Below are 12717 nucleotides of genomic sequence, written 5' to 3' on the forward strand. Positions count from 1 at the left end.
AATTAAGAATGCCACTTCCATATTGATTTTATAAAATAGATAAAACACGGCGAAAACAAAAAGGGAAAAAAAAACAAAACAAGGTAAAGTGCAAAAAGGTGCATGCAGAGTCAGTTGTGCCAGATGACCATGGGGGCAGAGACAGATCATGGGGGGCACTCAGTAGGTTCAATTCAGAGCAGCGAGAGCTCTTGGAATAAAGCTGTTTCTTAGTCTGGAGGTACGGGCATAGAAGGCCTTGTAACCAGTGATGGAAATGGGTTTTAGGAACTAGGAGTACTCTAAGGATCGTGAGGCTGAGGTTGGGAAGGAAGGGGGGGGGGGTATTTTTTTTATGTGCGGTCATACCCATGTAAGAGTACAAGAATGCGTAACTTGTTTATTGTGTTTATAATATAGTTTATTGTGTATTATATGTCATTGCTGCTTTCTGGCATCTCTCTCTCTCTGTTTACATTACAAAATGTTCCATAATGGTATATAATCTCCATTTTATTCTGTCACCTCTTTCTTTCTGCGTGCCGTTTCTTCAGCACGCCTTCTGCCACTAAGAAGCCATGTCCTCACATATTCTTTGGGGTTGAATTTTGACAGAGGAGGTCCCACCAACAATAAATAGAAGAGTTGAGAGATCAGTTTGAAGTCTTTACTGTGTTAAATTTTTGAAATATTTGAAATTGCAAGCAACAACATAACAGCATAACAGAGCTTTATTTGTCGTTCGGTACCGAAGTACCGAACGAAACTACATAGCAGTCATAGAAAAAAAGAAAAAAGAACACAAGACACATAACCCCAACACAAACGTCCATCACAGTGACTCCAAACACCCCCTCACTGTGATGGAGGCAACAAAACTTCCACTCTCTTCCCCACGCCCACGGACAGACAGCTCGTCCCCGACCGACCCGCACAGTCCCCGCACCGGGCGCTGAAACGTCTCGCGGCCGAACCGGGCGATGAAAGGCCCACGACCAAGCCTTGCGCAGCTAAGTCCCGTGGTCGAGCCGCACCGGGCGATGTCAAGTCCGCAGCCGAGCCGCACCAGCGATGAAAAGCCCCGCAGCCGAGCTGCACCGGGCAATGTTAAGCCCCGCAGCCGAGCTGCACCGGGCGATGTTAAGCCCCGCAGCCGAGCTGCACCGGGCACTGTTAAGTCCAGCGGCCAAGCCGCACCGGGATGTAAAGTCCAGCGGCCAAGCCGCACCGGGTGATGTAAGTCCAGCGGCCGAGCCGCAGCGAGCGATGTTAGGCCCCGCAGCCGAGCCGCACCCCGCGCCGTGAGGAAGAGAAAAGTTCCCTCCCCACCCCCCACCCACACCACCACCCCCTCCCACACATACACAACCAAAAAATATATATATAAAAACCATCCCAACACCGACACACAACAAAAAAAGGGGAAAAAAAGACGGACAGACTGCTAGTCAGCCGCTGCCGTTAGGCGCCGCCACGTGAAGGACACTGCTGTTTAAGTCTGTACAGCTTTTATTACAGCTGTTTGTCTTCTCCCCCTCCTTTCCCCTTCCCCCAACTCTCCCTAGGGGATAGATTTAAACTTTAAAATGTGAATAACAAAAAATATAATACCGATTTCAATGAAACTTCTTCCATTAGCACCAAATGGTGAGTAAGGTGGGCCTAAAATTGTCATGCTATCGTGTACCGTTTTGGCTGTAGTTCAGGAACAAACAAACGAGAGTTTTAATATATAGATACTTACAAATTGCACTGGAGACGGAATGAATGCACTGGTGTGGCTGAATGGATGCAATTATTGGTGGTGTAAACATTTTTTAATTGAAAGAATGTGTTGCAGGGAGAAACATTTTGGTGTGATATCAAGAAAACCATGGAAGTAATACAAAACCAATAATGGGTGAATATTCATAGAAGAATGCACTGCTGTATTTTGGGAAATCAACTAATATGGATGGGAAATATACCTTAATACTTTATGCAGTTTCCATTTGCTCCTATGTTTTATGCATGCAACATTTTTGTGGCCGTCAAATATTTTGTTTTACAAAAGCTTCAGTGCTTCAGCACCCAATTTAATTAAAATCTTGCTTTTGCAACCATTTGTGGTGATCAACATTAGTTTGTATTGTCTTATGTTTGCACTAGATTCCTCTGTGCTCAGCATGAGAACAATTAACAGATCGGCTGCTTTTGTTAACTAATTTGCTTATAATTGACCATAGCTGTAATTTTGTAGCAGTGAGGTAGTTTTCTACCCCATGCAGTTTTGTAATCAAGAAGCTAACTTTAAGTTTTAAATCCATCCTCTCCAGCTACCTCACAGGCAGGTTAGGGCAGACCACCTTTAGCCTATGTATCTGCATTTTTTTGGCTAGAAGGATAGGTAGTCTGACCCCCCCCCCCCCCCCCCCCCCCCCCGGCTCCTTTTCTTTCTCCCTGCCCCTCCCCTGAGCCCCAGCTGACCATGCTACTGTCTCTCCCTTCTAAAAATGAACTTCTCTTTTAAAATGAATACCTCCACCTGCATTCCTTTCCTTAGCTGCACAATTCTCACCTCGTCAATCCTTCAGTTTCACAATTTGTAATTCTCTAATCCTTTTATCTCATGCTTTGTGTATGTCATAGAAACATAGAAAATAGCTGCAGGAGGAGGCCATTCGGCCCTACGAGCCAGCACCGCCATTCATTGTGATCATGGCTGATCATCCACAATCAGTAACCCGTGCCTGCCTTCTTCCCATATCCCTTAATTCCACTAGCCCCTAGAGCTCTATCTAACTCTCTTAAATCCATCCAGTGATTTGGCCTCCACTGCCCTCTGTGGCAGAGAATTCCACAAATTCACAACTCTCCGGGTGAAAAAGTTCCTGCATCTAGCTCCTCTCATTATGAAGGTCAACATGCCATTAGCTTTCTTCACTGCCAGCTGTACCTGCACGCCAACTTTCAGTGACTGGTGTACAAGGACACCCAGGTCTCGCTGCACTTCCCCCTTACCTAACCTGACATCATTGATATAATAATCTGCCTCCTTGTTTTTGCTGCCAAAGTGGATAACCTCACATTTATCTATATTATACTGCATCTGCCACACATCTGCCCACTCACTCAACCTGTCCAGGTCACCCTGCAACCTCCTAACATCCTCTTCGCAGTTCACACTGCCACCCAGCTTTGTGTCCATCTGCCTATCACCTGTGTTTACCTGCGATGCTTTGTCATGTCCCTCCCCTCTTCCAGCTTTCTTTTACTCCACCCCTGCAATCAGTCTGAAGAAGGGTCCTGACCTGAAACGTCACCTATCCATATTCTCCATTTATGCTACCTGACCCTTTGATTTACTCTAGCATTTTGTGTCTTTCCTTCTTAAACCAGCACCTGCAGTTCCTTGTTTCTAATAGGAAGTCTTTGAAATGTACAAGTGGATTAGTCCGGCGTACCCTGACTTTGGACATTTAAATTTAGTAACCAAAAATTGGATGTATTAGGTGACTTCAATCAAGGTTTCTTTCAAACCATAGCACTGGAGCATCCCAGTCAAATAAAAACATAGAGTACTCATATAGAGTACTGGAAATAGTCTGCAGGTGAGGCAACATCAATGGAGAGAGAAACTCAAGTTATGGTTTCAGATGAAAGTAAATAGTTCATTTTAAGAGGCGAGAGGTTTGGACAAGACAAAGGAAACATTTAAGTAAGGGTGAGGCCAGGGTTGCAGTGATGAAGAAATGTTGGTGAGAAACTATTATCTCTATAAAGCTTTTCATCATTAAAACCCTGACTTCACCTTGGCAGAGGTATTCCCTTTTGTCCTAATCATTTCTCCCATACCATCTCTACAACTAAAAACCAACTTATTTTCTAACTTTCCCAGTTCTCGCAAAAAATATTCGATTTGGAATCTTTCGGTGTTTCCAGCATCTCTTGTTACTAGTTCAGATCTCCAGTATCAGCAGTTTATTTGGAGACACAGGCATTGCAGATGCTGTAATCTGGAACAAAAATCAAAATCAAATGCGGGAACAACTCAGCGTGTCAGGCAAGATTTATGAAGTGTCTCGACCCAATATGTTGACCATCTTTTGTCTCCACTGATACTGCCTTACCCATTGCGTTCCTTCAGCAGTTTAGGTTTTTTTCTCTGCAGATTGTTTCCTTTCCATCCTGGTTGAATTCACCCTCACGTACAGCACCAGTGAAAGAAACAAAACGACCCTGTGGATGTGATACAGTGAAAATGGCACTAAAAGAAATAAATTACGGGGAGAGACTGCACTTATTAGGCTTGTATTTCCTGGAGAATAGAAGATTAAGGGTTTCCCCAAGTGACTCTTCCCCTCAGAGCTTGTGGTCAGCAATGAATGAATAATTGCACTTGGACATGTTCATTGATTTTCTGTACGCTTTTGCACTGGCGCCTGCAGCAATTTGAAATCTGTTTCAGTGCAGTGGTCCTAACGTAGAACCGTATGAATAAGATGAGCAACTGTGTACCTCCTTCACCAATCGGAATGAAGAATAAGACATGTTTAAGTGGACAATATAAATTTCAATGCCTAAGTCGATACTAAATCATGACAAAAATCAAAGTAAGGGGAAAAAAGGAAATGAAATGGAGAGACAAAAAAATGAATCACATTTATTTCAATTCTTTAAATTCTTCAATTATAATTAAATTCTAAACAAATTAGATTCTTATAATGTATAACATGGATAACCTCACACTTGTCCATATTAAACTCCATCTGCCATTCCTTTGCTCAAATTTCCAACTGACCTATATCCTACTTTATCCTTTCTCGCTGTCCACAACATCACCATTTTTTTAATAGTCTGCAAATTTACTAAACAAACCACCTATACTCTTAAAAGTTAATTTTAATTTTCAGTACCAGAGATATTGTTTGACAATGTCAAGGCAATAAACTAGCATTAACTGATACGTGTTTTGATTTTGTGACAAACAAATTTGAATTTAGGAAACTAATAAGATCAGAAATGAAGATAGTTGCTAATAGTTTACAATATTTAATCAGACAAAATATCGCTGGAAATGTGGCAACTCTTGTGTACTGGCTCTGTGTGATCTATTATTCTTACACTCTTGTACTTAAGTATGATTGTGCAAATGTATAGTAACATTTTTACTGAACTGTATGCAAAAAAGGAATATCACTGTGCACAGATACATGTGACAATAAAATACTATTGAATAAGCCCTAACTTTTATTTGGCATTTGTTTCTGGCACATGGGAACAATGGCAACACCTCCATTTATGTAACATTCTTAATGTACGAAAATGCATATGAAAGTTACCGAGCTGCATTAAAAAGTATTAAGACAAATGATCAAAAGATTAGCCAGAGGATGGTTTTAAAGGATGAAAGGTAGAGCTTTAAGGAGGGCAGTTCAGAGTTTTAGCCTTGACAGTTGATGACACAGTTCGCAATGGTGAAGCGATAACTGATAAGATCTGAAATATGAGGATAAGCAAAAGGTCAGTATTAGAGGAGGGTATGGATTTTTGGAGAGAAATAATGTTGAAGGATAGGTAGAAATAGAGAGTGAGAGTGGAAAGATATGACAATAGACAATAGGTGCAGGAGTAGGCCATTCAGCCCTTCGAGCCAGCACCGCCATTCAATGCGATCATGGCTGATCACTCAATCAGTACCCCGTTCCTGCCTTCTCCCCATACCCCCTCACTCCGCTATCCTTAAGAGCTCTATCCAGCTCTCTCTTGAAAGCATCCAACGAACTGGCCTCCACTGCCTTCTGAGGCAGAGAATTCCACACCTTCACCACTCTCTGACTGAAAAAGTTCTTCCTCATCTCCGTTCTAAATGGCCTACCCCTTATTCTTAAACTGTGGCCCCTTGTTCTGGACTCCCCCAACATTGGGAACATGTTTCCTGCCTCTAATGTGTCCAATCCCCTAATTATCTTATATGTTTCAATAAGATCCCCCCTCATCCTTCTAAATTCCAGTGTATACAAGCCTAATTGCTCCAGCCTTTCAACATACAACAGTCCCGCCATTCCGGGAATTAACCTAGTGAACCTACGCTGCACGCCCTCAATAGCAAGAATATCCTTCCTCAAATTTGGAGACCAAAACTGCACACAGTACTCCAGGTGCGATCTCACCAGGGCCCGGTACAACTGTAGAAGGACCTCTTTGCTCCTATACTCAACTCCTCTTGTTATGAAGGCCAACATTCCATTGGCTTTCTTCACTGCCTGCTGTACCTGCATGCTTCCTTTCAGTGACTGATGCACTAGGACACCCAGATCTCGTTGAACATCCCCTCTTCCTAACTTGACACCATTCAGATAATAATCTGCCTTTCTATTCTTACTTCCAAAGTGAATAACCTCACACTTATCTACATTAAACTGCATCTGCCATGTATCCGCCCACTCACACAACTTGTCCAAGTCACCCTGCAGCCTTATTGCATCTTCCTCACAATTCACACTACCCCCCAGCTTAGTATCATCTGCAAATTTGCTAATGGTACTTTTAATCCCTTCATCTAAGTCATTAATATATATCGTAAATAGCTGGGGTCCCAGCACCGAACCTTGCGGTACCCCACTGGTCACTGCCTGCCATTCCGAAAGGGACCCATTTATCCCCACTCTTTGCTTTCTGTCTGTCAACCAATTCTCTATCCATGTCAGTACCCTACCCCCAATACCATGTGCTCTGATTTTGCCCACTAATCTATGTGGGACCTTGTCGAAGGCTTTCTGAAAGTCGAGGTACACCACATCCACTGACTCCCCTGTCAATTTTCCTAGTTACATCCTCAAAAAATTCCAGTAGATTTGTCAAGCATGATTTCCCCTTCGTAAATCCATGCTGACTCGGAATGATCCTGTTACTGCTATCCAAATGCTCTGCAATTTCGTCTTTTATAATTGACTCCAGCACCTTCCCCACCACTGATGTCAGACTAACTGGTCTATAATTACCCGTTTTCTCTCTCCCTCCTTTCTTAAAAAGTGGGATTATGGCGAGTCCGAAAACTTGTTGGTTGTAGAAGAAGTTTATTGCAGCCGCAATATTCGAATACAGAGTTAAACAACAAGGTAAAGGACCACCATCAAAAACTTACTGTCTTCTTTGAAGACTTCGCCGAACTGATATATCTGGCGCCAAAAGCGCACATGACCACGCTGGCCAATCCGCGATGTCGCTCCCTGGACCAATCCCCACGGTCGCGTTCCCACGTGACCTCGCTGGCCAATCCGAGGGTTCGACGACCTGGACCATTCTCTATGGTCGCTACATGACCCCCCCCCAGAACCCGAGGTGCGGAACCTAGCAGGGAGCCGGATTTCGCGACCATAACGAGTACGGAGAGGGACAGCCTGAACCACAGGAGCCGGGGGTTCCGGACTTGGCGGAACGGGAGGTCCTGGAGGAACTGCCGGAACGGGGGGTCCTGGAGGAACTGTCGGAACGGGGGATCCTGGAGGAACTGTCGGAACGGGGGGTCCTGGACTGAGCGGAACTAACGGAGGTCGGCCTCTCCTAGGGGTTTGACCGACCAGGACTGGTTGATCCGGATCTAAATGTGCAGGTTTGAGCCGGGACACCGAGACGAGCTCACTCTTGCCGCACATGTCTAAGGTGAAGGTAGCCGTTCCCTTACGCAAAACCTGGAACGGCCCTTGATAGACCCTCTGCAACGGGGCGCGATGGGAATCTTTTCGCAGAAAAACAAACTCACAGTCCTTCAGGGAAGGCGGTTCATGTACCATGGGACACCCATGACGTGAAGTCAGAACTGGAGCCAGGGAGCCCACCCGTTCCCGGAGAGATGCTAACACTGATGGGACTGTAGGCAGCTGGTCTGAAGGGTCCGGAAACAAATCTCCGGGTACTCGAAGTGTCGAGCCATATACTAGCTCCGCGGACGACGCACCGAGATCTAGCTTAGGAGCAGTCCGGATGCCCAAAAGAACCCAAGGGAGCTGGTCTACCCAGTCCGGGCCTTCAAGCCTTGCACTGAGGGACGCCTTAAGTTGACGGTGGAACCTTTCTACGAGTCCATTTGCCTGGGGGTGATATGCAGTTGTGGGTTGTAACTTGGAACCGTACAGTTCTGCGAGCGCGGCCCAGAGGGACGAAGTGAACTGTGGGCCTCTGTCAGTGGTAATAACTGCCGGGACCCCGAAACGAGCTACCCAATGAAGGGCCAAAGTCCTAGCACAAGACGCTGATGAAATATCGGACAAAGGGAAAGCCTCTGGCCACCGGGTGAACCGATCCACCACCGTGAGGAGGTGGGTGTAGCCCCGGGAGGAAGGCAAAGGACCGACCAAATCCACGTGGATGTGGAAAAAACGAACAGCAGGGACCTCGAAATCCTGTACGGGGGGCTGGACATGGCGCTGGACTTTAGCGGTCTGACAGGGAACGCAGGCACGCGCCCAACCCGCTACCTGTTTCCGTAGGCCATGCCAGACAAACCGAGCTGCTACCAAAGCAGAGGTGGAGCGGATGGACGGGTGCGCCAGCCCATGAATGGCATCGAAAACCCGGCGCTGAAGGGAGGGCGGTACTACCGGCCTGGGACGGGGAAGAGAAACATCGCACCAGACTTTTGTGCCTTCTGACCCACAAGCTACCTGGGCCAACTTCAATCCCGAAGTGGTGGACTGGTATGCCGAAGCGGTATCCGCTAGAAGCTGTGCCTCCGCAAGCTCCTGGGGATCCACTTCGCAGTCCACCGCCGAAATAGGGGGAAAAGCAGGTCTAGACAGGGCGTCAGCAACGGCATTAAGCTTACCCGCGACATGACGGACATCGGTGGTGAATTCGGAGATAGCAGTCAGGTGCCGCTGCTGGCGGGCCGACCATGGGTCAGACAATTTGAAAAAAGCAAATGTTAATGGTTTATGGTCCGTAAAGGCCACAAATGGGCGGCCCTCAAGGAAGTACCTGAAATGACGAACAGCTAAATAGAGGGCCAAAAGCTCTCGGTCAAATGCGCTATACTTCAGCTCAGCCGAATTTAGTTGCCGGCTGAAAAACGCCAAAGGCTGCCAACGGCCACCGACCTGCTGCTCCAGAACCCCGCCCACCACCATGTCAGAGGCGTCAACCTTCAGGGCCGTGGGGGCGGAGGGGCTCGGGTGGACCAACATGGTGGCGTCTGCCAAGGCTGCCTTAGCTGCTGTAAAAGCCGACTCTGCGGTCGGGGACCATATCAACTCTACCGGATTCCCTGCAAGGCATTGGAAAAGCGGGCGCATGACTCGCGCAGCTGCCGGAACGAACCTATGGTAGAAATTAACCATGCCTACGAACTCCTGTAGCCCTTTTACTGTGGTGGGCCTAGGAAATGCCCGGATAGCCTCCACCTTTTCGAGCAAAGGGGAGGCGCCGGCAGGGGTAATTCTGTGCCCTAGAAAATCAAGAGCAGGAAGGCCGAATTGACATTTGGAGGGTTGGATAATGAGCCCGTGGTCTTGGAGCCGCTGGAACACGGTCCGCAAGTGGGCCTGGTGTTCCTGTACTGAGGGGCTGGCGACCAGGATGTCGTCTAAATAAATAAACAAAAAGGGTAAACCCCGGCCCACGCGGTCCATCAGTCGTTGGAAAGCCTGTGCCGCGTTCTTTAAACCGAAAGGCATACGCAACCATTCAAACAACCCGAACGGAGTAATCGTTGCAGTTTTCTGTATGTCCTCCGGTCGCACCGGGATCTGGTGGTATCCTCGCACCAAATCGATTTTGGAGAACACCACCGCTCCTTCCAGCCCAGATGAAAAGTCCTGTAGGTGCGGTATGGGGTAGCGATCAGCCGTGGTGACAGCATTGAGACGCCGATAATCGCCACATGGTCTCCACCCCCCAGATGCCTTGGAGACCATATGTAACGGCGAGGCCCACGGGCTGTCAGACTGACGGACAATTCCCATTTCCTCCATCTTCCTGAACTCCGCCCGTGCCACCACCAGTTTGTCTGGCGGTAGTCTCCTGGCCCGAGCGAAAACGGGAGGGCCTTCGGTGCGGATGTGATGGACCACGCCGTGCTTGGCCGAAGACGTGTCAAAACGTTGAATGAGCAGCTCTGGAAACTCCGCCAGAATCTCAGCATACGAGTCGGGGGCCGCGACGACGGCCTGGACAGTAGGGCTGGGCGAGGAGGCAATTGTCGGAGCGACGTGCTCATCTTCGGCGGAGGGTCGGAGGTCGTTACCGCGGACATCAGGGACCAGTGAAAAAGCCCAGAGAAAATCTGCTCCCAGGATCGCTTGTTTGACGTCGGCTATGATGAATGGCCATTCGTACGTGCGGAGGCCTAACACAAGGGACATCTTCCGTATACCGAAAGTGCGAATTGGGCTGCCATTAACCGCGATGAGGGTGGGACCTGTCTTACCCGATCTGGTTTTGAGGTCGGTCGGCGGCACTATACTGACGATGGCTCCCGTGTCCACCAAAAATTCTGTGTCCGTGAATCGATCATGGACATAGAGGCGCCGGTTCTGGCCAATCGTAACTGCCCCTATGTACGATCGGCCGAGGCATTTCCCGCGAAGGTACAAGGCGAGCGGCAGTTGCGGGATTCGCTACCCCATCGTAGGTGATAATAGCACCAGCCGTGCTTGTGCGGATCTTTTTGGCGGGCTTTTGGAGAATTGGCGGGAGACGCGACGCCATCTTGCCGTCGCTGTGGCGTGGTCACTGATGTCGAGACCTTGTTGATCGAACCGCTTGCCTTGTTTTTTGCCGCTATTAGCGCGTCCGCTTTCGCTGCATATGCTTCGGGGTCCTTAAAAGAACAATCCGTGAGCAGCATTCGGACATCCTCAGGAAGCTTCTCGCGGAATGCCTGTTCGAACATAGGGCAATCCGTATGCTCACCGGCTAGCATCATCATTTCGGACATGAGGACGGAAGGCAGTCGGTCTCCAAGATCCGGTAGGTGCAGAAGTTTTGCCGCACCACCATGCTTATTAAACCCGAAGATTCGCAGTAATACTTTCTTCATGGCCTCGTACTTGCTTTCCGCAGGTGGATTAACGATGAACCGCATCACGCGCGTGGTCGTCTCCGACGATAGAGCGCTGACGAGGTAGTAATACATCGTGGAGTCGTCCGATATCTTCTTTATATGAAATTGAGCTTCGGTGTGTATAAACCAAGATTGCGGTGCGTGCGTCCAAAACCACAGAAGGTGAACGCTTACCGCGCTTGACTCCGGTGTGCCCAGCGCGGCCATCGACAACGAGGCGTCGGCTTCCTGCATAGTCGGTGATCATCCAGATCACGTCGGGGTCACCAATATGGCGAGTCCGAAAACTTGTTGGTTGTAGAAGAAGTTTATTGCAGCCGCAATATTCGAATACAGAGTTAAACAACAAGGTAAAGGACAACCATCAAAAACTTACTGTCTTCTTTGAAGACTTCGCCGAACTGATATATCTGGCGCCAAAAGCGCACATGACCACGCTGGCCAATCCGCGATGTCGCTCCCTGGACCAATCCCCACGGTCGCGTTCCCACGTGACCTCGCTGGCCAATCCGAGGGTTCGACGACCTGGACCATTCTCTATGGTCGCTACAGGATAACATTTGCTATCCTCCAATCCACAGGAACTGATCCTGAATCTATAGAACATTGAAAAATGATCTGCCACAATCATGCCATCATTTGCAGTGTGCTTCTGTATGGACCTCATGCATGGACTCAAAGATTTCAATGCTATTCTAAATGCTCCTCCTTTGCTTTGAGAGGTCTTGGGCCACGGATGTAAAGGAATTGGTGGAAATGTTGCAATTAAAAATAAGAGGTCACGCATTTATAAAAAGATAAATCTTTCCCATTTGCCACACCAGTAAGCAATAGTTACAATAGCATGGTGTTTTTCTGATTGCAAGCTCAGAAGTGGATTGAAGTGGATTGAGATTGCTCAATATACATTTTATTTTCATTTTGTGGAAGAAAGTTAAAAAAATAATGCTGGAGATTCAAGTAGGCTCTGAAGGTTGTACGAAGACTGTTGTCTGCATATCGCTCAATGCTATAGCTAGTGTGGGTTCCTACTGTGGAGTAATTTGTTAATCAATCTTGGTGATCATGCTGATGTTTAGGATTTTTATGTAACTATCCTTTCCGCATCATATTTTTCTGCAAAAATTACCTAGTGTTTCTTGGTTGAAGTGGTTTCCGTTTTCCACTGAACTTTCGATAGACTGTTTACCGAGTAAATTTATTGAAACACTAGACCAAGTGGACCCGTTGGGCCCAAACCTCTCCTGGATTGGCGAAGCACCCTCTCCTTCCCACCCCCCCTCCCCTCCCCTCCCTCTCCTCCCCTCCCCCCCTCCCCCTTTACCTCCACTCCCCCCATTCCCCTCCCCCTTCCCCACCTTTCCTTCCCCACCTTCCCCTCCCCACCTTTCCTTCCTGTAGTTCAGGAACAAACAAACAAACATACAAACGAGAGTTTTAATATATAGATTTAAGATCCTGAAGGTTGTTGACAGGGTCGGTGATGAACACCTGAATACACTTGTGGTAGAATCTAGAAGTAGCGGGTCACTATTTAAACTAAGAGATCATCTCTTTATAAACAGATGAGACAAATAGTATTTTTCTCCCAGAGCATTGTGAATCTTTAAAGCTTTCTTCCTGAAACAGCGATCAAAGCAGAATCTTTATTTAAAAGAGGAAAGAGGTAACTGGATTATTAATGATTAAGGGGATGA

Source organism: Rhinoraja longicauda, chromosome 4, assembly GCF_053455715.1.
Source record: "Rhinoraja longicauda isolate Sanriku21f chromosome 4, sRhiLon1.1, whole genome shotgun sequence".
Taxonomy (NCBI): domain Eukaryota; kingdom Metazoa; phylum Chordata; class Chondrichthyes; order Rajiformes; family Arhynchobatidae; genus Rhinoraja; species Rhinoraja longicauda.